This window comes from Falco peregrinus, chromosome 8 (assembly GCF_023634155.1).
Source record: "Falco peregrinus isolate bFalPer1 chromosome 8, bFalPer1.pri, whole genome shotgun sequence".
Lineage (NCBI taxonomy): Eukaryota > Metazoa > Chordata > Aves > Falconiformes > Falconidae > Falco > Falco peregrinus.
Genome location: NC_073728.1, coordinates 51,858,823 through 51,883,037, shown reverse-complemented (window position 1 = coordinate 51,883,037; position 24,215 = coordinate 51,858,823).

Sequence of the window (24,215 nt, the reverse complement as noted above, 5' to 3'; positions counted from 1 at the left end):
CTGAACATCTTAGGGTCAGGAAGACAAAAAAAGAAAGAGATTTTTAAAAAATACCCAGCTTGAACTAATTCTGTAAGGAGAAACTAGTGAAGATGTTCCTTCATGATTTAGATGGTGAGATTCCTACAATGCTCATAAAAGGAGTTTACAATGTGAAACCTAATGTAAAGGAACACACTGGATTTCAAAACCATGGTTGTGCTTTACTTTGTCACATAGTTATGAAGATTAGCCAGACTTAATAAATAGCATAGGATAACAATGGATTACCTGAGACTTTAAGTCCACTCTCCTTCTAATACAGGCAATGTTGTCACATAAAAATTTTTTAACTTTGTAAGATAATTCCTGTCAGTATGTATTGGGTGTCCCTGTGCAGGTGTCGGCCGCGGGCAGCTGTGTGAGGCGCGGTGAGGCTGTGGCTGCCCCATGCCAGGCACGGCCGGTTCCAGCCAGTTGCGGCCGGTTCCGGCCAGCACTGTTGCAGTGCGGCCGCAGGGCGCCGCCGAGCCGGTCACCCCACCTGTGGCACCTCTGTGGAAACCACTTGAGACAGGGCAAAACGCTGCTTGGGAGTGAGGAGACAAGTGCGAGGAACAGCCCTGAGAGCAGCGAGGGGAGAGAAGGAGGAGGGGTGGGGGCGCCCCAGGCGCCGCAGTGGGGGTTCATTCCCCTGTAGTGTGCGGAGAGACCGAGCTGCGGCGGGTGGGTGAGCCCTGAGGAGCCTGCAGCCCACGGAGAGCCCCCACACGGGAGCAGGGAAGAGTGGGAGGAGGAGGACGGGGCAGCAGAGAGTTATGGACTGACCACATCCTCCCATGCCTCATTCCCTGTCCCCCTGCCCTTGGATGGGGGTATTGGAGTTGGGAATGGAGTGAAACAGCCTGGGAAAATGGTTTGGGGAAACTGTTTTTTTAATTTTGTCTTTGTTTCTCACCATCCACCTCTATTATAAATTAAATTAATTTCTCCAAATCAAGTCTGTTTTCCTGTGATGGTATCTGGTAAGTGATCTCCCTGTCTTTGTATTGACCCACAAGCTTTTTCATCTTGCTTTCTCCCCTCTTCATGTTGAGAAGGGAGAGAGTGGCTGTGTGAGCATGTGGCAGCTGCCAAGGTCACCCCGCTGTGGTCATGCATTTGGCATCCAATACTGGGCCCAGCCCACAGCCCTTAAACCAGTAAGAGTTTTATGCTTTACGGATGAACTAGCTGGCCATTCCAAGTGTGGTATAGCCACAGGCCAAGCTTAACCAACCACACAGCAAAAACACAAGCTGTACTGAACCTGTTGTTTTACTAGTAGGGGAAAATATGTACCTTTTAAAATGAAGGTCCATTTAACTGAGTCCTGGATATCAATAAAGTGCTTTACTGGAGATGTATGATGTTGTATACCTATCTAGACCTGAACACTGAGAAGAAGAGGGCAAACAAGGAACTTCAATATTTGCATGTAGAGGACAGCAGCTTGCCAAAGAGGCTTAATATATATGGCATCACATAGGAAAAACCAGTCACCATTGTACATAGTGGTGTTAATCTCAGCTGGTACGTATATGCAACATAGATTTTACACGAATTTGAGAAGATTTGGTGAAATTTTAACATTTTTTGGCAGCCAGCTTCTAGGAGTAATATTGTAAAAGAAAAATCGGTCATTTCTGGCAGCAATTACGCTAATTAGTACATTGCAGGTAAGATAGGCTGGTACTTGGCCTAGATACAAAACTAAATAATGTTTCACTTAGGTATACAAAAATGTGCTCTTCTACCATTCAGTGCTGTTTGGCTTTGCAAAGCTTTGCAGATCCCAGCATTCGGATGGAGAGTACATTCTGCTAAGTTGCTCATGTTTAGATTTTTGTACATGCAGAGACAGCTGCTGCTTGTGGAGCTGGTTGAGGTTGCAGGTGTCTCCCTCTGGGAAAAAGTTTAGAAGACAGGGGCAAGAAATTCATTGTCTTGCTTTGTAAACTGTGAAATCATCACTTTTTTTTCCTGAACAAACGTATCTTCATTTCTTATCTCAGTCCCATCATTTTCTCAGACTTTTGTCACTGAAAAATCTTTTTGAGTGATGAAGGGTATGGCAAACATGACATCACTTACACATATGCTGTGTCTCCAAAATGCAAAAAATAAAATAATCATTTACCTGGTTTTCCTCCCAGGTGTTGGTATTTTCTGGGGTAAAATATTCTGGAAATGTTAATGTTCTTTGTATTTAGCTTACATTGCATCTTTCTTAACATTTGTACCTTAGCTCTAACCAGGGTGAATTAAAGACGAAGACACTTCCTTAGCAGTCAGTTGTAGCCATGACAGTGAATATAGAATACTTGCAGAGGGTTTTTTCATTTACTTGGAAATGGCAGTAGCTGAATGTACTTACTCAATAGTCATTGTGTTGTATATGTGGTTACATTAAGGGTAATGATCTAGAAAAGAAGTGTTTGTAACTGGGTTTTCCCAACAAGAAGCTTTTGTTGCAAAATAGGCAATTAATCTTCAAATAGACCATGTAAAAACCAGGTGTTTAATGACATACAGATTGGTGGCATCGGTACTGAAACATCTTATTTCATAGCATGTTGGTACCAGTATGGAGAAAAGATAATGCATTTGCAGTTTTCCAGCCAAAGCATACTGACATCTTTGTAAATACTTTTGCTTTTCAAGACAGCTCTTCATGTATCATGAAGATTCTAACATTAGAATCTGTTATCTGAATGGAAAATGCAGCCTAAAATTAGTTACAAACCATCTACATCTCTGAGCTAAGCCATACACAACTTTGAAATCTGTATTCCTACTTTTTGTGTCTGAAATAGAATAAAATAAAAGCACAACATCTTTATATATGAAATCTGTGTTAAATGCTTCAAAAGAAGTTAACTTGCTGCTTTAGCTATGTTCTGCTGCCTAAAGACTATTATCTCGGGGTAGTTGTGTTCCCCACTTAATCACTTTCACATATTTGGATGAAAAGCAAACCTAGCACACAAATACAAAAAAAATGTTTCAGCTTAAAGAATTAGATTATTAAATTGGTAAATGCATAACTACTGCTCTCAGACAGAGACAGTTTGTATGTAAATCAAAAAAAACTTCATTAAACAGAAGTTTTGAAGTGGTCTTAGTTTAATGGCTTAACAGCGTAACATATTGAATTACAAGTGCAAAATACAAAAGTAAATTTCTACATTATTTAGCCTTACTCAGCATTCTCCTCTGTCTAATTTGGTTATTTCATGGATACAGACACAAAGCCTATTACAGTTCCTAGGAAAAATTATCCAGTTGCTCAAGAAGGTAGTAAGATCATCAAGCCCTGAATGTGAATCTAAATATAAATGACTACTTAGGTGTATATAGTGAAGGAAGTCTCTGTGTATTTAGGCATTTTAAGAAATCTCTCTATGTTGATGCGAGATCCTCAAATTGTTGATTCATTGTATTCCATTGCCAAGCCAGCTTCTCAGATGGTAAAAAACTGGCATTGCACTATCCAAGTTGGTAAAGCTTTGCCAGCACACAGCAACAAGGAGAAAGCTTGCTGCCTTCTAGTAAGAACATTATCTGAACATTATCTTAATTTTTCTTTACTGTTACTTTCAGTTATGCTAAATGATTTGCTGCTTTGGTTTCTTTAGAGAGAAAGTGCAGAAGTTGGCTCTTTTTAGAACAGTAAACTTCCCCACTTAAATTATTTAATATGTTCTTTTTCATAACATAAGTGCATTTTCCTCTGTCAGAAGGGGTCAGCAGAAGTCAACAGAGCACGTGCAGGGTCTGATGGCCTTTTGCAAATTTCAGAATGTTATTAAAATTTATTTTTAAAAGGTTACAATTTTTCTTCTGCTTTCCCTGTCTAAATAATGGAATAAACTGAAATGCCACTCTCTGCTAGAAATGTTGCCAAGTTCATAGTATTAGAGAACAAACTATCCAAGCTTTGACATCTAACCAACATCACTAACGTACTTAAACACAAAGAAGAAACAACTGATTTTAAGAATCCAGCTCTCCTCTGTGTGTGAGAGATTACACTGTTAAATAAAGAATATCAGTCTTGGAAAGTATCCTTGTAATAGAAAGGACTAGCTGTAGTTCTTCATATGTTTGATGCTGGCTGAAGGCTTTTTAAAATGCATATTCATCAGCAGTCCTACTTTCTAAAACCACTTTATGAACTGGTCAATATTTAATACAAGAGAAGCTTGATAGAAATTAAATTTATGCCAATCCTTTAAATGACAGATGTTGAAACAGGTTTGCACAGGACAGTAACTGTGTTCACACAAACTCCCTATCAGTTCAGGACTTCAGTCTGAGTGATTTCCAATGCAGTCTGTGCCAGGCCAAGGAGCTTAAGGACAGAAGCAAATGCCTCTTACATTTCAGCTGATTAATGTTTTTTTCTGAAGTATTTGTCATCTGTACAGATACCCTCATGCTCGACTTGTAGGCAAACTTCTGCAGTGCAGTTGAATGGAATTAGGCAAATAAAGCCTTTTTAAGTGCATGCTGTTAGACATTAATAAGCCTGCTATTTAGTAAGTGTTCTTCTGAATTTCAATGTCAACATTTGGAACTAGGCTTATGGTCCAAATCAAGCTCTGACACACCAGGGTATATATATTGGGTAAACTTTTCCACCCAAAAGTTACATTTTTCATTCTAAAGAGGTATCTATAAGCTTTTCTTCCAAGAATGTTTACTGTATTTTTTCACAATCACTTCACAAAGCTTAGAAATTAATAAAAATTTTGCCCTTAATATTGGATTAACATTCAAAGACTTTAGTACAATGATTTTCATAAAACCAAAAGCAAACTCATCCATCTAGTTTGATTGCCCAAAAACCTGAGATAAAAAATATCTTGTCTACAAAAGTATTTAATATTACAGAATAAAGTAACAATACTCCTCAATACCACAAAAAGACCACTGTTGCAACAGTTCATTTAGAAAGAACAGCCAAAGCTACTAGTAGTAAAAAAAAAAAAAAAAAAAAAATAAATCAAGGAGGTAGTTAAACAAAATTTTAAAAATAAATCATAAAAGAAAGGGAACATTTGTATATTATACACATACCACATATATATAATTACACTGATCTACATAGAAATCAGTATGGAACCTACCCACTAATTTTCTCAGTAATAAATATTGTTCAATATCATCTTGGATTCTGGATACTATGAAACCACACTTTAAATTCCCTGATACAGGTATTTCTCTAACATTACCTCACCTTAAAAGCTGGAGAATAATTGTATGCATCTTAGACATCCCATGAGGAAAAATAATTCTTAAAGTCACCCATATCACTATCTCCTCAAGAAGTCAGACATTGTCCAGATAATATTCTGGAAAAAGTAGTTCCAACAGATTGCCAAGAAGAGCAATTGACCATGAGCATCCACATATTCAGGGCCAGGACTGAGAATTTGCCTTTACAAGGTAAATGCCAGGTCTCTGAAGCCTGGTCATGCCCCTTTAAGAACTCAGACCTGATCCAGTGACCAAAATTTCAAGTAACTTAAATCGAAACAGCATCAGGATCTAAATATTCATAGACTTATGATCATTTCAAGTGATTAGTGTTGCAGACTTCCATCTGGAAGGTCTACAAGTGATTTATACAATGTGACTATGGTAGAGATAGAGTAGCTGGCATCATCCCCCTAGAGGGAAAATATGGGACAGTGGCCTCAACTGAGTGCTGGAGGGCATTCCAGGCAGGACTTCCAGAAAAGAAAAAACACTTTTCACTGCTAAATTAAGTTGATTATACCTATTGCCCTCTGGAACTGGAGGATGGGTTTTTTTCGCTTTATTTTTTAGCTCAAGGGCTGTTGATCATTGTAGGAGTCGGATTTTCTTGTATACTTGTATATAGATATATAACTATACTAACTTGTATAGTTACCCACTATAACCTGCATCAATTGCAGTCTAGCAATCGAGACTGCATGGCTCACCTTGTTGAAAATGAACAAAGCTCAAAGAATATATCTACATTGCACAAACACCCTTACTCTTGTTGGTGTCTGGAGCAAATCAGTACATCTGCTATGTTTTTATAATATGTTAGGCTGTTTAGGGTTTAGCTCAGTACATGCCAAATCCAAGGGTGTATTTTACATCAAAGCCTGAACCTCAGGCCCAGAAGAAGAACTAAGATAAGTTTTAAGTGACTGCCAACTCCCTCTCCTTCTTTATTCCTCTCTAGAGCCAGTAAAATAGTCACCTAACCTAGCATGTGGCCCAGAGGGTCTGCTTGAACTGGAACAGTTGTCCCTGAGCCACTTAGGTTATAAGGGACCCATGGAGGTCTCTACTCCAATCTCCTGCCTGAGGCAGGTCCAGTTAGTTCGGACTCCTCAGGGCCCTGTCCAGTCCAGCTGTGAATATATCCCAGGATGGAGACTCCACAACTTCTGTCAGCTCCTGTTTCAATATTTGACCACCATTACGGTAAAAAAAAAAATCTTCTTACATTTGCAATTTACAATTTTCCAACATATGTCCGTTACCCTTGTCCTATCCCTGTATCCCCTTTAAGAAAAGTCTGGCTCCACCTTTTGTATATCTTCCCATTAGCTAGTTGTATGTCTCGATTGTCAGAAGCATCCTGATCCAAAAGTTTCACAGTGAATATGCTGGGGTCTCAGAGTTTTAATAGAATCATAAACTTTATAACAGTATCATGGAAAACTCATTTCTGAAGTTAGTGGGTGTTTGCAAAGTTTGAAAAGAACTGTAAATAATAAAAAATAGCATTGGTATCCCTTGCCATGACACTTGGGATTTAGAGTGGATGTCCTTCTGCCACCTGCTTATAATTCTGCCAAGATCCAATGTGCTACATGTTTCAAAAATACCCAGAATTCTGTCTTGAGTGCCAACCCTGTGCCTACTTCTGGAAAATGAAAATACAGTCTCTCAGGCTGCCTTTGCAAACGTCTCTTCCCTATTCACTAGAACTTAAAGGATTTAGGACGAGCTATTTTCCATTTGCTCAAAAGATAAAATGAAGTATAAGAAACAAGAATTAACCTGGATATTAAAGTGAGAAAAAGAAGACATATACTTCACTTTTTTACAGTTATAAAATGTCTTATAAGTTTACCCAGATATTTAGAGTCAGTCAAAGGGCATGTAATGGTGGACTTGCTCTGGTACAAATACAATCACTCCATTAGTTCTACTGGTTTATGTAACCCCTTGATCCACTTCAGTGGCTGTAATGGTCTGATGGGACAAGGCTCTGAGGCAGCTTAGCAATCCCTTTATTTTGTCAAGTCACTCTGCAGCTAACTGCTTGTACCACTTCACTCAGACATGCTCTATGGAATCTAGTGAGAGAGTCAGAAGAATTCAAGACCTTTAAAGAAATGCCCTATTTCTTGAAACTGAGCATCTCAGTCTGGGGTAAAATCTTTCCTCTTTGCCTTTAATACTTAATTCAGTGTCCACATGTACATATTCATGTGCTGATTGCAAGGAACACCATGGTCAAACCTTGTGATCAGCAACCTGTTATCTTTTAAATGATCAAAAAAAAATTATTTGAAGACACACAGGTTAAAAGGAAGAACTTAGGGTAGAGGCAGTAGAATTGATTGGGCTGCCTCTTCTTTTTCACAGAAAGAGCAGAGACTTTCTCCTAGAGATTTGCTAAGATCCCTGAAGATACACATAAAAGGCTAGATTTTTAAAAGTAGTAGGCATTTAAAGATGCAAGTAAATGCTACATAAGCACATCCAAAAATCACATCAGAAGTCTATCTGCAAACTGAGGTGCTTAAGTTCTTTCAATATAATGAAAGATGCTGTTATTTTATTTAAGCACATAAATAAAAGTACACGATTTTCAGATATGTTGATCAATTATTATCAATGATTCCTACTGATCATAGTAAAGTATTTTAAAAGACAAGTGCTGCTCTTTATTGGTCTGTATTGATCCATTTTATATCTCTGCAGACTTGTGCAGTGTGGAATTACACTTTTGGACTTTGTACTGAAAGTGTATAATACTCATACAAGTCACAGAGTTTTATTACATGATAGTTCCAGTCCTCTACCACAACAAACTCCTCTACTGACACTTTCATTTATCTATGGAAAACAGTCTGAAAGAAGGTACAGTGACATTTTAATAGTATTTTTATTTTCTCTTTTCTGTTATGTTCTTAAACTGGAAGTAGCATTCTCAATAGGTTTCTCAGTACCCTACCAGGATCTCATGGTGCTAGGATATATACAAGGGGAAGATTGTTGTTTTTTCTAATGAAATGTAAACATATCAGTTCCTCTGATGAGGTTTTCATGAAAAGTCCTCATCCTCTGGAAACCCTGTTTTGTCAAGAAAAAAACCTCATGCACCCAATCAGTAAATTCCATTCTGGAATATCTGATAATTTTGAACTAAAATCCAATGCTTTTCAGTACAGCATTTCCATTGTGGAAGTCAGTTACGCTGTTCAATAAAACTGCAGTGAGACAGCTCTATGTGCCTGTTTTCTTATGAGGAAAGACTTTGAGTTTATAAGTCATAAGGAGGTGCTCTGCTTGCAAGGAGATTAAATTACATAGATAATCTGGTACACTAGACTTTTAACTGCAATAATACCTCTGTTTTCTAATAAAATTAATGATGGTAAAACAACAACTAGTTTTAAACTATCATCAAATAACTAGATAAAAGGACTAGAAGATGTGTTTTTCTAGAGTCCTGTTTTTCTAAAAAAACCCTAAAAATGTTAGTGTTGTCAACAATACTTTTGATGGGGGAGAATCAACAGGGAAAAAGCAATGTCTAGTGAAAACAAAACTTGTATATTTTTAGTGCTGTCCCTCTCTGTTTAATATTTTGTGATTACCAGCATATGCTATAGGAAAGAGTGCATGTGTACATTCAAGGCTCCTGTTAGTTTTCGTACAGTCATTTTAAAGAACAACAAACTCTGTTATTTGATAATGAAAGCACTGCCTCAAAAGAGACGCTCTCCCCAGAAAGCACTGCCTGGATCTTGCTCAGTGCTGCATGAAGCAAAGCTGATACTGTGAGAAGAAAGAGAACAATTTCAGTTTTAATCTTGCAGAGTCCCATGCCTTTTGATCTTCTCTTTGTTCCCTCTTTGTGAAGCGTAGCTTACGCTGGCTGCAATTTATTTAGTTCACAGTTTGCTTATCTCTGCTGAGCAATAACACAGCATAGCATAAAGTTCCCCTGCAACTATTGGACTATGGTTTGCCTTGTTTCTAAAGATGGCATCTGCGTTTCTGTTGTACAATCTGAATGTCAAATCACCTGTTTGGTGTCTTTTTAAAGTCAGCGTCTGAACCTCTAATTGCAGAGTGTTTGTTTAGTGACCAGAACACACTTTTCAGCTGACCTCTGATTCATTGCCCCTCAAACTTTGTTTAAAAGCTGTGAAAGACAGTTCCACAGCATATACTATGGCTTTTAATGTAGGCTATCATAGCTTACATACCAATTAATTAAAAAGTAGGCAATTCTCATAGAAACTATTCATTACCAAAACTCCCAGTGGCATTTACGTTCTTACAAAAGCAGACATATATTGTTGCATTGAGCAATTTTCTCATCCTTATAATTTGTTTTCTGTTGAAAATCTGCATAGCTAAAAGAAAGAATAACACTGTGCCTGATATCCAGCTGCTGGTGAAGCAGACTTCTCTGTGAAGACAAATGTTCATTATAGTATATTTGACTCCTGTCAATGCCACACTGGAGTAAGAAAATAAACTGTGATGCAATAAAAATTTGGCATTTTCCATAGCTTTGAAAAATACATAATAAGGTGGAGTAATTAATACCATCATCAGTTTATACTCTCAGAAAAGGGGCAGAAACAGGCAGAGGCCTTGCCGCAAGCAATGAGCAAATTGGCAGGACCAGAGTGTTTGAAAAGTAACAGACAGATGCTTCTTTCTCTGGAGGGCAGACAAGGCAGTGGATAACATTAGTTGCACCTGATGGAGTGAACCTGATGAGCTGAGCTGTTTTTCACAGAAAGGTAACAGAAAAGAATGTCAGCAGCTTAATATCTTAGAAACCTGCTTTAGGATGGAGAAAGTCAGTAACTAATAACGGCTGTTTGGTCAGGTATGACATGGAAAAAGAGGTGGATATAGCCAGCATCTCCTTACATACAGTGAGACAGATAATGCTTTTGCTTTTCTATGTCTATAGCCAGTCCTTCAGGAACCTTGTTGAAAGGCTTCAAAAGTCTCATATGCAATTCTTGAAACCAGCCATTTTCTAAGGAAACCGAGTACCCTTCAGTAACCTATCAAATCATGTGTTGGCTAATTTAAGCTCACAAAAACGCAGTCAGATGTGGCTAGCTGACAATTCTGTGGGTGGTCAAAATGCTTATTTGATATAGGATTGACCATAACAGGCTTACACCAGCCTTGGCTCAGTATATAAATTGTTATGAAAAAAGTTTCTGAGATGTTACTTCAGAACTGAGTACAGAGAACACACTACAAAATGTTGCAAGTGACACTAACCTGCACTGAGACAATACTGATGAGATCAGAGCATTCAGCTACCCCAAACTGTCTCAAGTCCCCAGTTTCTGTGCCAAGCAAATCTCATAAGAAGCACCATACTGAACCAGAATCTGTACATCATTTGGTATACATGTATTGCAATTTTATAGCTTTAATTAAACATACTTAGTCATAACTAATTATCTGAGATCATAATAATTAAGTCAAAATCCAAACCTCTGAACAGTAACTGATAGTTTTAAATATAACGTGTAAATAAAAGATTGTTGGACATATTCAGACGCACCCTTGCAGGTCGTATCTCCTAAAAATGGGCTTTTTGAAAGGTATCCCCCATACATATTGCTTGCATGGTAAGATTTTCAGAGTCAGTATAAAGGACCCTCACAAAAATCAGTACATCCAGCCCTATGTTATAAACCTTAAGACAACCCAATATATTTAACTTCATTTACGTATATGCATGTTTAGAATTTATGCTTTGAATTTTCTTGTTAAAATTCTAGTACTTCTGAGCTGAGAACACCTCTGCTATCTGACTAGATCTATTTTTGATCTTGTCATAGAACTGATGCTGGGAAAAGGTAGAATTATGCAGGGGACACAGGGAGGTTAAGCAAAAAGAGAATCAGAACAACAGTGTTAGCCTCTCACATCCCTAGAGAATTCTCCTTCTGAATTCTGGTGAACACCAAAAGCATTTGGATATTCAACAGCAGTGATGGGGAATGACACCAGTGAAGTCAAAATACATTCCTGCTAGTTCATAAAGTCTTCTAGTCATGTATCAAGGGTGAAACGACTAATCCATTATATTAGTCATTCATTTAGAGGTAGGTAATAGGAAAAGATCCTCAGGGACTAGCAGACATTTTCTAATAACTGACTTGCTGCTCTTTAGTAAGTTCAGTCCCACAGGACACACATTTCTGAAGTTTCAACACATTTTCCCAAGCGCCAAGGAATGCAATAACAAAAATTTCTATATAATTCCTGCTCCCAAAGCTTTAAAAGAGCAATTTAAATCCTTGCAGCTATGAAAGAGCAAAACACGTAAAAAAGGAAGTGTTTCCAACCAAGGTATAAAAGGTTAAATGCAGGTTTTATTTAAAGATACTTTCTATTTTAGAGGTCAGACTATAAAGAATGATAGTTTTATTATGCCAGAGGCCAAAAATTGAGACCAGATGACCTTCTTCAGATTTGGCATTCTGCCTCTTTGTGGAGAAGGTATAATGAGAACTAATAAATGAACACTTTTCGAATCTATAGTACTAGTCAGCCAAGAATGTACAATACGTAGTTGTTTTTCATTTGTAATGATTTGCAGTTCAGTTGGAATTTTTAAGTTGAAGAACTCTTTGAATGTCATGTGGACATCTATGAAAAGCTGAATCAGAAGTGATGATAAAAGAATACAACAGAAAGACAAAGATTTCAGGTTAATATGACTTCAAATCCTAATATCAAATCCTGAATTTTAGGAACCTAAAGAAATGTTAAGAGTCTATTCATGTACTTCCTGGAATCAACTCTGCCTGACCTCTAGGTTTAGCTTTTAATCAGTTTTCTCTTTCAAAATTTTTTTTGGCAATTTCAAAAACACAACACAGGCAATTTTACATAATGCAAAAATTAACACAAAATAATTTTTAAAGGAGCAAAAATACGTTTTGTATTTATTTTTTTATTCCACTGAAGTTCATCAAGATAATTTGACTTGTGGGCCAAGTTGATTCAGCTGAAGATCTGCTTTCATATGAATGTATTCATCATTAGTTTCTGTCACAGTCAGCCTACTTTGAGGGCAATTTGTATGACTTCCTAGACTTTCTGTAAACACGTATAATTGCCAGTATTTTTTTAAAAGGCATCTGTAAATATTCCAAATTATTTTCTTTCATTTAAGTCAGTATGACTGTGTATGTTCTGCAAGATTTAAGTTGTTGGGACTTAATCATATCGTCAGTGCTGCTACTCTGGTCTTACCTACAGCTGTTTGTAAATTCTGTACTTCCCAAAGTTTTTATATTGAAACCCAGTGATCTGGATATTAACAAGAGATAAAACACCTCAGAATCTTGTCACATGATGCACACCCAGAAATAAAACATATGGAAAAAGTAAAAGAAGATGAGTCTTCATGAGAATTTTTTGTTTTCTAGTAAATCCTTAATGAACTTCTAAAATCATTACTGTCATCTGTAATTCAAAGAATCATTTCCAACAAGTTCAGCTTTTCTCTTTCTATGTATCATACTACTACTTGAAGCAGCTATTGGTACATTTACAGACTTCCAGAACTACAGAGCATACTTACCACATGTAAGATACTCACTGCATCTTTCTACTATTCTCAGGCCAGTGGTACCTCAGGTTGCTTCCAGCCTAAACAATGTTTCCTTTACAGAACTGAATTCTGGCAACAAAAAAGGAGGTTAGGGTTTGTGGGGGTTTTTTTGTTTGTTTGCTTTTAATCCCTTGCGGTACAAAGATATTTCTTGGCTAGAATAAGTGAGTATCCTACTGTGTTTTCATGTTGATGTTTTATGCATGGCCAGAAAGTGCTGATAAAGTATTTCTATGCATTCAGAGGGGGAAAAGCACTCAAAAATATATTTCTATAGGTCTTTGAAAATGCATCATAGTGGAATTGTTTGTGGGTTTCAACTATAACAAAAAGTACAATGTATGTTGTTTGTCTTCATTGCATCTAATCTACTATTGAAATGCATGAAGGAGTTTAATAGTAATGAAACAGATAGATATACTCTAGTTTAAAGCCCATATAAAAAGCAGGAAACTAGCATACCATTGTTCATATTTCATAGCTTTTCCAATTTGCTTGTAACATTCGCATTAATCTTCCCATCTCTTTTCCTGTGTAAAAACTGCCAGACGAGCCAATTTGTGTCATAGTTTTGTGAAGCACAAACTTTTGGACCCAACAACATTGTCTTATTCCTGAAGGACCCAGCTTTCCACACCTGTGTCTTTAACAAATTAGACCACGTAAAAGGCAATACAATAAACACATTTTCCTATATGCCTTTTATGCATTTTAACCCTGATGTTCTAATAAAATCAAATTCTTCCGAAGGACACAGCCTTGTCAAATTAATCTTTACAAGAAATTATTTATTTATATCTTATACCTACATGCTCAGTTTCTGGTTTGTTTATTAATTTATGTCATTTGATTGGAAGAAGCATGTTAAAGGAGAATAAGACTGAAAATGTGTAAATATTCTTGAATAACAACTTCATTTAGACCCAGACCTGTCTTCCTCACATGCAACACTTCTTAGATAGAGGGGTTGAAATACAGTAGTGAGTAGCCGGCCTCTGTCAATGGGAAACCTAGTTTAAACTGATGGATAAACACATAACAAAGAAATGCAACTGAGAGCTAAAAGTTTGAGGTCTTCCTGTAGTTTCAAGTGAGGTAGCAGCTTAAGCCCTCAAAGCAAAACAGTGTTGACTGATATGATGAAAAGCATCTAAACTAATTAAAGGTGTGAGATTGTAAACTAGACCTCTACTCTTGATCTGAACAGTTGTAGTACACATAGTTTGCAAATCAAATTTAAAATAGGACTACATTTAGTTAGGATACATGCTAATTTCAGAGCCAAGTTATTGCATACCCCCTGTCATCACTGGAGGCAACTCATGCCCCAAGAGGAAAAGCCCATCAAAGACCTGAATCTGGAAGCGATTTTCACTTCTCACTGATGAAAGGGAAAACATGGAGAAGAGTTTTCTAAATTATAGACCTCCTAAGCATTAATTCCTAAGAATCCTAAATTGAAGAGGATGGGGTTCAGAATCTAAACTCCACTTCTACATCTTGAGTTGACTTATAATGAAAAATAGAGGCTGTATCCCATGAATGCATGCACCAATTCCTTTGTTATTGTACCATTTGCAAACATCCCATGTTTTGTCTTCTGGATATTTTTTGCTTCCTGTTTTAGAAAGATGTTATGCACGTGCCTTACACTGACAAATTTTAGCATGGTGCATCTAGTTGTGTTTATCTATGTCAGATACAAGACACTTTCTACCCCACATGTCCATTCATCTGTATCTGGCTAAACCGACTGTAAATGTAGTATTGCACGTACATCATTTATGAGAAAGAATACTGAGTGCACAGAGGTCACAAGGCCATAATGCAAAAAAATGTGCAAGAAGTTGGAAAAAAGGGAAAAAAACCTTCAAACAAAAACTTGAGGTTATTCTTGAAGTTACTGTAGAGCAAACTGTTCTCTTGACAAACATTACAGCAAATAAGTATTTCATGAAAGATGCTAAAAAAAATGCATCCTGAACATCTCTCTGTTGTCTGCCCACTGGTTCAGTGTTGTCTTCTGCAGTGAACAGCTTTACAGTATCATTTTTCTACCTAAGGCAAAGATTCAGAAACATTTCCCAAAATAAAAAGTTAGATATCAAAGTATGCATTGACCAGTTAATACCTTTATACATGTATAGGCAGCTATAATTAGCATATGATTTATTACATCATTTGGGAACTAATCTGTTCATCACTCTATTAGAATTCAGCTTCCTTGCCATGTTTTTCAGGCAGAAGATATTCATTAAAGTGTCAAAGTTCATGAAAAAATAAGTGCGTGATCACTCTGAAGCATGTACGGAGTACAAAATGAATGCGCCTAATAAAAATCAATATATCAATTCAGAAGGCTATTCATCTTCTATGTTCATAATGTAAAACCTCAGGAATTGAATTTTTCATTGAAATGTGGGTAAATCCAACTTATTTGGTAATGTATTTTAAGAGAATTATTAGAACATTGCATTTTCAGTGATTGGCCTCAAAAAACAATGGAAATTTTCTATGTATTTATTCCATATTTTATATCATATATAAATATCTATTTAAAACTGAAATAAATTTAATTCATCAAATATTAACTATACTCTACTGTCTTCAGATTGCCTGTTCGAGGTCACAAAAGCCTGTTTATAATTCACCATGTGCATAATGTCATTTTCTCTTATCTATTGTCAGCACTAGCACTTCATACACAACATTTAAAGTTTGTGCAATGTCATTGATTAAAACTCATTTTAAAGCAAATATTGGTCCATTGCATACAACTGTACAAAACTCCAGTGTTTTTTACTTCCTAAACATTTTAAAGGATTCACTTCTAATTAGAAACAAATTTCATTTTCAAAGGCTGGTATGATTTATTTAAATATAAAATATGGAGTATTAATGGAGATGTAGATCGCATGTCAACATAGATTTAAAGAAGTAAGAAAATTAACCACCTGCTTCACTGTATCATCCACAAGGAATATTACTGCTTCATTCCAAAAGGAATAAAACTTCCTGAAATACATCACAATAAAGTGATTTATTATTTTTTATATAAATTATATCAACACAACTGTCCTCTAGCTATCAAATGTATGTGACAAAAGCATAAAAGATTTGGCCACTACTAAACAAGAATTTTAGAGAATGCAGACTGTAAAGGAAAAAATGAGATTACGAAATATTTAGTATTTGGAGGAAACATCTTTGGATTATATCATTAGAAAAAATGCTTAAAAGAAAACTAAATGGAAAAACATGATTAAACAGAAAATAATTGGTTATATGAAGACTAATACAGGAAGATTTAGTTTGATTAAGGCTAGAAGCATTGTATAAGATCTTTCTATAGGTAAGTTATTTGTATCCTTATTTTAGATATCAATTTCTTTTTGAAAGAAGTAAAAAAAAAATCTGATACTCTTGTAACCACCATTTGTTTGTATATATCAAAGCACTTTACAACGAAGACATTGATCATTTTGGGGGTTTAGTAAATGGGGAAGCAGAGGCAGAAGGGGATTATCTGCTGTCATAAAAAAACTGTATTGATTCTCTCCAAAAACCTATCCAACTCAGTATATCCTGTGTCTGCAAGAAAAGAATAGTCAATAGAAAGAGTATAAGTCCATGATTCGCTGGTTTTCAATAATTTCAGTGAAACCTGAAGGCTGATGAAAGAGAAAGAAGAAGAAATGAGGTTTCCTGAATTCAGGTCCAGCCTATTAAGACAACATGCATTTCATAAAGGAAGGAGCTAAAAGAGATTTGTTCTAGGTCAGGTAAGAAACCACTTTTAAAGAAGGCATATATGGACTTTTTCTTGATGTAGGATACTCAGACCGTAAGCTCCTTATCAATATCTTTTGCCAAGGTATTGATTTAATAGAAAAATGTACAAAAGATGTTATGTTTACTTTTTTTTCAATAGTGCTCTCACATATTTAAATTTTAGCATTCACTTTTATTAAGCATAGTAATCATTTAGAATTCTAATTTCCTATGTTACTGCATCAAGCAAAATTCATTGTTAACTTTGGAAATGAATGAGGTTTTTATCAATGTCTCAACAAAATCCAAGAGCTGTTGCCTGTTGTAAGTTCAGGCTAAGTGATAAATCTAAGAGGATATGGAAGAGCACAGTCTTTAGAAGGGTGATAAAATTTGACATGAAGAATAAGAAATAGACTCTATGTTAAACAGAATTTAAACAAAAAAAGTGAAATTTCTTCTTCTATATAGAAAAGTTAGGGTTTTTTCCTTTGGTAATTGAATGAACTGGACTAACATTTCTCAAATGGATTCTGTAACTTTCGAAAAGTTGTAGTTCAACTCAGGGTTCCTTCTGACTCATGATACATTTGCAAATGATTCCAAGCACTTCTGATGAAAATTTGGGACAAAAGTAAACAAATGCAATGAATTGTTTTCCTTTTATAAGGAAACACTTATAATAGCCAAATTTCAATAGCCGTGGCCATGGAAAGCAGTCACTAAGTCTCCATCTTGAACTGTGTGCAAGTGCCATTGATTCCTGGGGGCTGGTGTGGTTCTGACTGTCCCATTGCTGCTGACACCCTGTGTAATAGCTTGCTGTGAGAAGACAACAATTGTTGATATGGATCTGGCTACTTTCAAGTCGTTCCTTGCTGGGCATCTCTCCATGGTGCTTTAGCTGAAGCATAAGAACCAGATGTAGGCTCAAAGCTGATTAGATATTAGTGCATTTCTCTACCTGAACTAATAAGTCTTCACTCGCTGGTGGAGTCCCTGGCACAGATACAGCTCCTCGCTAGTGCAGCTGGAGTAGCTGATTTTTGTAAGTATGGATAATAGAATGAGTCCCCAAACAAAACTCATTTTCTGAAAAGCAACATATACAGTTTATGGCATCCAATCATGGAACTGAAACAATAGAAGTGGAACAATGTGACTCAGGTGACCCATTACAACAGCTTGAATATAAGGTCACACATAATGAATATGCTGAATTTGTGAGTAGCCCACTGGCTCAGTCTGGCCAATGCAGAATTTTTCATTGAGGAAATATAAACAGTGTGAGAGCTTTTTATGTACAGGGCAAATAAAGCAAGCCAAGCACTGCCTAATAAATTATTAATTTTGAATTATTTGGCTTCCCTAGCACTAAATATTTGCAAGCAAGAAAAGGACTCAGTCATGGCTTGACAGATTTTTCTGCACATAGTGGTGGAAAAAAGTCAAACAGTAAGAGCCGTGAGATAAGACACCCCCCCTACACCCCCCAACCCCCATTTTGATTCATAAGGAATCTTGAAGAGGCCTCTAAGGAAAAGCTTGAATTAAAACAGAGCACTATGGTTCTATAACACGCAATAAGAAATTAGCAGTTATTGCAGTAACTGTCAAGTCCATGATGAGTTTTGTACTTCTGAGAGCACTGTGTTAAAGCTTCAGAGAAGAATCTGGCCAATTTCTTCCTGCTCAGCCTTTGGTTCCAGAAACTTTCAGTCTTCTCAAAACTGAAAATTTAAATCACTCCCCTGTCTTTAGGCTCCATACAACACCCTTAATACAAATAGTGTCTACATAGCATACTAGATTCAGACTTGATATTCAAGGTTTATGTTTCTGCCCCATAAATTTTAAGCTTTTGGTCTTCCAAAGATTTTTCACAAGAATTCTAATCTTTTCTTCAAGATACACATTGTATGTATGTATACAATGCAGATCCACAGATGGGGTCTGTAGAGTTACTCTTAAAATACCATTACTCTTAGCAGAGTGAAAAATACTCATCTAGAAAAAAGAATGAGCTCAAATTTTGAATGTATTGCTTTTCTTGCATATTGTGGTATGTGAATAGCTCAGGCTTATCACCTATATCTACGTTAACCACTTTCCACAACCACCTCTCTTTTTATATTTATTTTTTCATGACATTAAGTAAAGTTCTAGAAAACCCGTTACAACAAATGTCTATTTAAACATTATTATTTAATATCATTTATGAGAAATACTGATATTTTCACATGGGCTTATTCTGACTTTTGGAGCAAATATGAGAGCTTCAAAAAGTTTAAATTTCCAGACCCTAATCTTTATGACCTTCAACAAAAGTTGCAGAGAACATAAAAAGAAACTCTTAGCTAAAATGCAGTCACAACCTAACAGGTCTTCTCTAATCTAAATAGGTACTTCAATATTTCTTCAAACATCCATACATTCTTGGCTATGTGGAGGAGCTGACATTGCTATTATTATTCTATAGCTATTCTGCAGTTTTTCTGAAATTCCTGAATAGTTCCCTTGGAGGACAAATCAGGCCCACGACAGTAGAATTACATTTTAGGAAAATAATTAGGGATTTAGAGATACAGATAAGGGAAGACTGAATTTATGTTGCAGGGAAAACCCACTGATAGAAACCTGGCTTTAAAAAAAGACACACTATTTACTTCTGTATCTCTACAGGGGAGGAGAATGAAGGATTTACTTTTCACTTCTTCCCTATCCAAGGTGACTCCCAAAGGCCTCAAAGAAAATTTCTCCATCTCTTAACTAGTGCTGGAAGGAAATTATCTACCTACCAAAACAACTGAGTAAATATAATGCAGCTGCTCAGATTTATCTAGAATGGTTTATATTGAAAACCTAAAAAAAGGACTAATTTCAGTCTAATTTTCAAATAGATTATATTATTAGGGGTTGGGTTTTTTCCCATAGCTAGACTTTATGCCATTGAGTTACAGAGTAACTGTTCCAAACATGGAGGTTACTTTGAGATTATAAGAATGGGACAGTGATTTCCATAGTATTTTATAAATTGCCCTTGCAAAATCTTTGTAGTGCAGCTGGAACATTAATCTTAGAGCTTCACATTTTCTGTCACAGGCAATTCTCAGAAAGAGAGATACAATCAGGAAATAAAAATAAACCTGCTAGCTAAAGGGTTGTTTATCCTATTGATTTTCTATTTAATCCGATAAAATGCCTCCCTTCCAGCACTAGCAGCCTCTCAAAAAAAAGCTCAAAGTGATATTATCTAGTCTGAGAATACTCTGGCATAGGGCAGCAACAGCTCCAAAGGTTAAAATTTCGGAAACGTTAGTAATGTTGTTGCCCATAACAGGTGAAAGTTTTAAAAAGAAGAGACCAACAAATCAGGGATGTAACAAGTAGGCTGGGAGAAGACATGGAGAAAAGAAGAAACACATGCAATTTTTTTAAAATTAGTAGAATCAGTTGCAAAAGCTTAATTAAGTGACAGGGAAAATGTGTCATGGGTATGTATTGGTTTCAAATAAAAATTTTCACAAACACTCTCCAGGCTCATATTTATGGTCTTAAAAATTTTAAAGGTATCCTCAGGACAGAACTAGCATTTGGTAGTCATCTTCCCTACAATACTCGAAAGTTAAGACATCTTCCCAGTTTTTCTCTTCCTTGTCAGTGATTTGTACTTCAGGGGTACAAATGAAAGGAAATCACTGAATACGCAGGTTAAACCACTTTGGTTTTAATTTGTTTGTTTAGTTGTTGGGTGTTTTTTTTTAAAAAAAAAAAAAACAACAGGCAATATGATAACTAAAAGAAAGTCTGAAATAATTATTTGGAACTCTGAGTTCACTATTTGGAGAACTGACACTAGTGGGATGAAACTGCTTTGGGGATCTAAGTTGTAACTCACAGCCTTATGGAGCATATGGCTCCCTGTCCGAGCAGTTCTGGGAGAGCGAGAGCAATGTGCGCGGCTGCATTAAGGCAGTACACCTGACTGTATTAAGTTCTTGTTCTCTATACTGAGACATTTAGTGGGTTATCAACACTTAAGACAAATAGGATTTGAGGAAGGCATAGATAAAGATTTATTTTGTAAGTATCTGGATTCTAGAAATAACAATGAAATTAGTGTACTACCATTGAAATGAGTATGAGGAAAAGGTGGATGTTTTGTGTAATGGGGTGCGTGCTACACGTCAGAACCTACAAGATGGTAAACCAGGAAAAAGGTTGTATTTGCAACAGTGTTTCTTTTATGATTTCAGTGAAATTAAGCAGTATTTTTAAGACCCTTCAAAATCCGAGTTTGAAGAAGTATTATGGGGGGGACTGTGGGAGCAATTCATGCAATGATAACCACTGGAGTAAGGTATATCAAGTGTTCTGTGAGACACACAGACAGTGGATACAGGCTATACATGCAGATGTAAACTTCATGGTTTCAGGACAAAAACAATAAGCATACAAGTTTATTTTTAAAACTTGTCTTCCTGAGAAAATATCTCTAGTATTCATTGTACATGCAGATACATCAAACTATTGTCTATAAGAATTCTTGTACTATATTTGAATTAAAGTGTGTTGATACCTTAACTCTTGCTGAACAGGTATTAACTTTTATAACTTTTACCTGCAGATTAGAAAAAAAAGCTGATTAAAGAATAAGTATTTAGTTAGTCTGTCTTTATCTTTACCTAATAGTCAATAGTGTAATTGCATCAGAATACACTCACGAGATGCTGATATTTCTGGCACACATCCATCTACTAGGTGAAATTGCTTTAGGAAAAATAAGGTTGGCTCTTTACCCAGAAGATGAAAAGGATCAGATTCAGTAGTAATCAATACATTCAGAGATTTGATACCGGGAAAATTGCAAAGCTCTTCTGAGTGGAAATGTACTGAGAGCAACTTTCCTACTCTGCACAAAGGAAATCTAAAATACATATGCTTTTGATATCTAAGCTTTAGAAGGTCAGGTCCAAAATAAATCTTGAAAAAGATAGAGAGTAAACAGAGAAAAAAGATCACTTTCTTTTATCTTTTCTTCATGTGCAGTCAAATTGTTTTCACCAGCAGTTCTCTGTCATGTCAGTAGGCACTGCACACACCAGCTGGTATAACACAGCTTCAGAGATCTTTCTCTAGTGAGGGTGGGAAAATATGTTCACACTGCAGTAGTGGTATTGAAATATAATACACCGGAAAAGATACATTTCGTTCTGAGTTGTTCCTGCAAGTGGAATCTGAAAACAACATATTCGGCTGAAGATCTAAGACAGCGATTTAGTAGCTGCTATAGTACTGAGCAGTTCATGATTGATCTTCCTCTAATTTAACAGTACCTAACATATATTTTTTCAAGTGTGATGCAAATGAAAATGTCATATTTTAAGCAACGGATCTATTAAAAATCTGTATGATTAGAGAACTGAATAGTATGGTTTTCTCAGCGTCTCTTAATATTTTCCTTACCCTATATTGATTTTCTGTTATCTCGTGATGTACTAAACCATGCTAAAAATGTTAAATACTTGCATGTTAAAAATACTAAATCCTGACATCTTTACCCCTTCAATCAGTTCTCTGGATTTGCTCAGTCCATAGGAAGTCACACAGTTTTCTTTACAATTGCTCATTATCATACAAAAAGGATCTTCCCTCCTTGGGACTATAGAATAATCTGTTGCCTTTTTGCCTTTTCTGCTTCTCTATGGGTAAAATATAAATTTATTTTCTTGACTGACAGACACCAATACAGTGGGTAATAGACATGGATCACCTGTGAAACATAACACCTTTTAACTTTAGGGGTCTATCAAAAGAATTTGTTTCTTAAAAAACAAGGTAATTTATTCTTTGGGCATAAACCAAATTTGAATTTGGAGGAAGTAAAGAAACAATATCTTCATGGCATAGTGGATAATTAATACATGATTATCTACTCTGAATTGATATATGCCAAAACATTTAACACAGCCAGAAGCTGAAGCATGAGTCCTAAAATGAAAAAATAGGGAAGTATTGAGACCACTGAAAAGTACATTAAATGCAATAGAAAGACGAAGAATCCCAAACCAATAAGCACATGGTTTGAACTAATTGCACTTAAAAGGACCACCAGTTAGATATCGACAATTCTATTAATTGAAAATACTGAATTAAATGTGGCATGCAAATCTGTCTGGAAATGATTCGGATCTCTGCAAGTCTGTCAGATTCCTGCCAGCAATACAGATGCAAAACAACTTCATCCAACAGGGTTTTTAAAAGAAATGAAAAGACATCTATTTCAGAATAAGAGAGGATTGAGTAATCCACAATTAGTCCACATTTTGGTATTTTTTCCCCTTAGGGCAATTCTTGGTAAGTATGTGTTTGACAATATTCCCAATAAAATCAGGTTTTATTTATATAAAGAGTTGAATGCAGATGAGCTTCTCAGGCTAAAGAGAAAGCCAAGTTAGCAGCAGCAGCAAGTTCTGATCAATTATTTTTCCAGCATTAGATGAAAATTGATGAGTTCTTTAGAACAGTGTTATTTAAAGACTTTTATTTGCTGAAAAGTTTCTGTAACATGAAGATTTACAGCTGTAACTTTCATTTAGCTATCTGAAAACTTTTATGTGATCTGGGTAGACGGGTTGTTCATTTTGCTTTCCCAGACCAGCTGTTTACTCATGACATGTGTGGGAGGTACAATGAATGTTGTTTCAGATGTGAACTGTAGAGTATAAGCAGATTTTGCTTTTAAAAACCACACTTATTTATCAACCTTGATAGAAGGCAATGTAGTTTTCAAGATGGTAATGATTTCAGTAAGAACTAACCATTGGCTCGCAAAACAGATGGCAGTATTACTGCCCACCAGATTTAAAAATATCCCAAGAGACTTTAAAACCCACAGCAAGTCTTCTTTAATTAATCCAGTAACTAAAGACTGTACTCTGGGTGTTAATTAACAGCTTCACTTTGAATTAGCTGAGAGAGAGAAAAGAGAGAGGAGAAAATATAAGGTTGTTATTTCTTTTTTTTTTCTTGTTGTTAATAGGGTACTTAGCATGAAGAGTCTTAAAAGAAACCTGTGGAGTTCTTTTCACCTTCTTATCCTCCTAAGTATTTATAATTATTAATGAGCTGTGTAAATCCTCATCATTACTTTCTATTGTGAATTCTGTGGGCATTAAGCAAAGATTTAGGTGTAACATAGACATAGTGAGTCTATCAAACTGCTTTACAAATTTAAACATACATTCCAACAAGTATTTCCCAAAAAATGCATAAAGAACATTTTTTTCCCGTCTTATTATATTGACTTAACCGTATCCACTCTTAATTCACATTAAGTAAATGAGATCAATATTTGGCTCATTGGTTTTATTCAACTGAAAATGGATTATTAAATATAAATAGCATGTTATTAATATTTATACTTCTTCTATATGGCTTCTATATGGCTATATGGAATGTCTTCTTTAGTAAAGGATACTTTCTTTTAAATATTCTTAAAAGCAGATAAAAAATGCTCGCTTTGTCTGCTTAA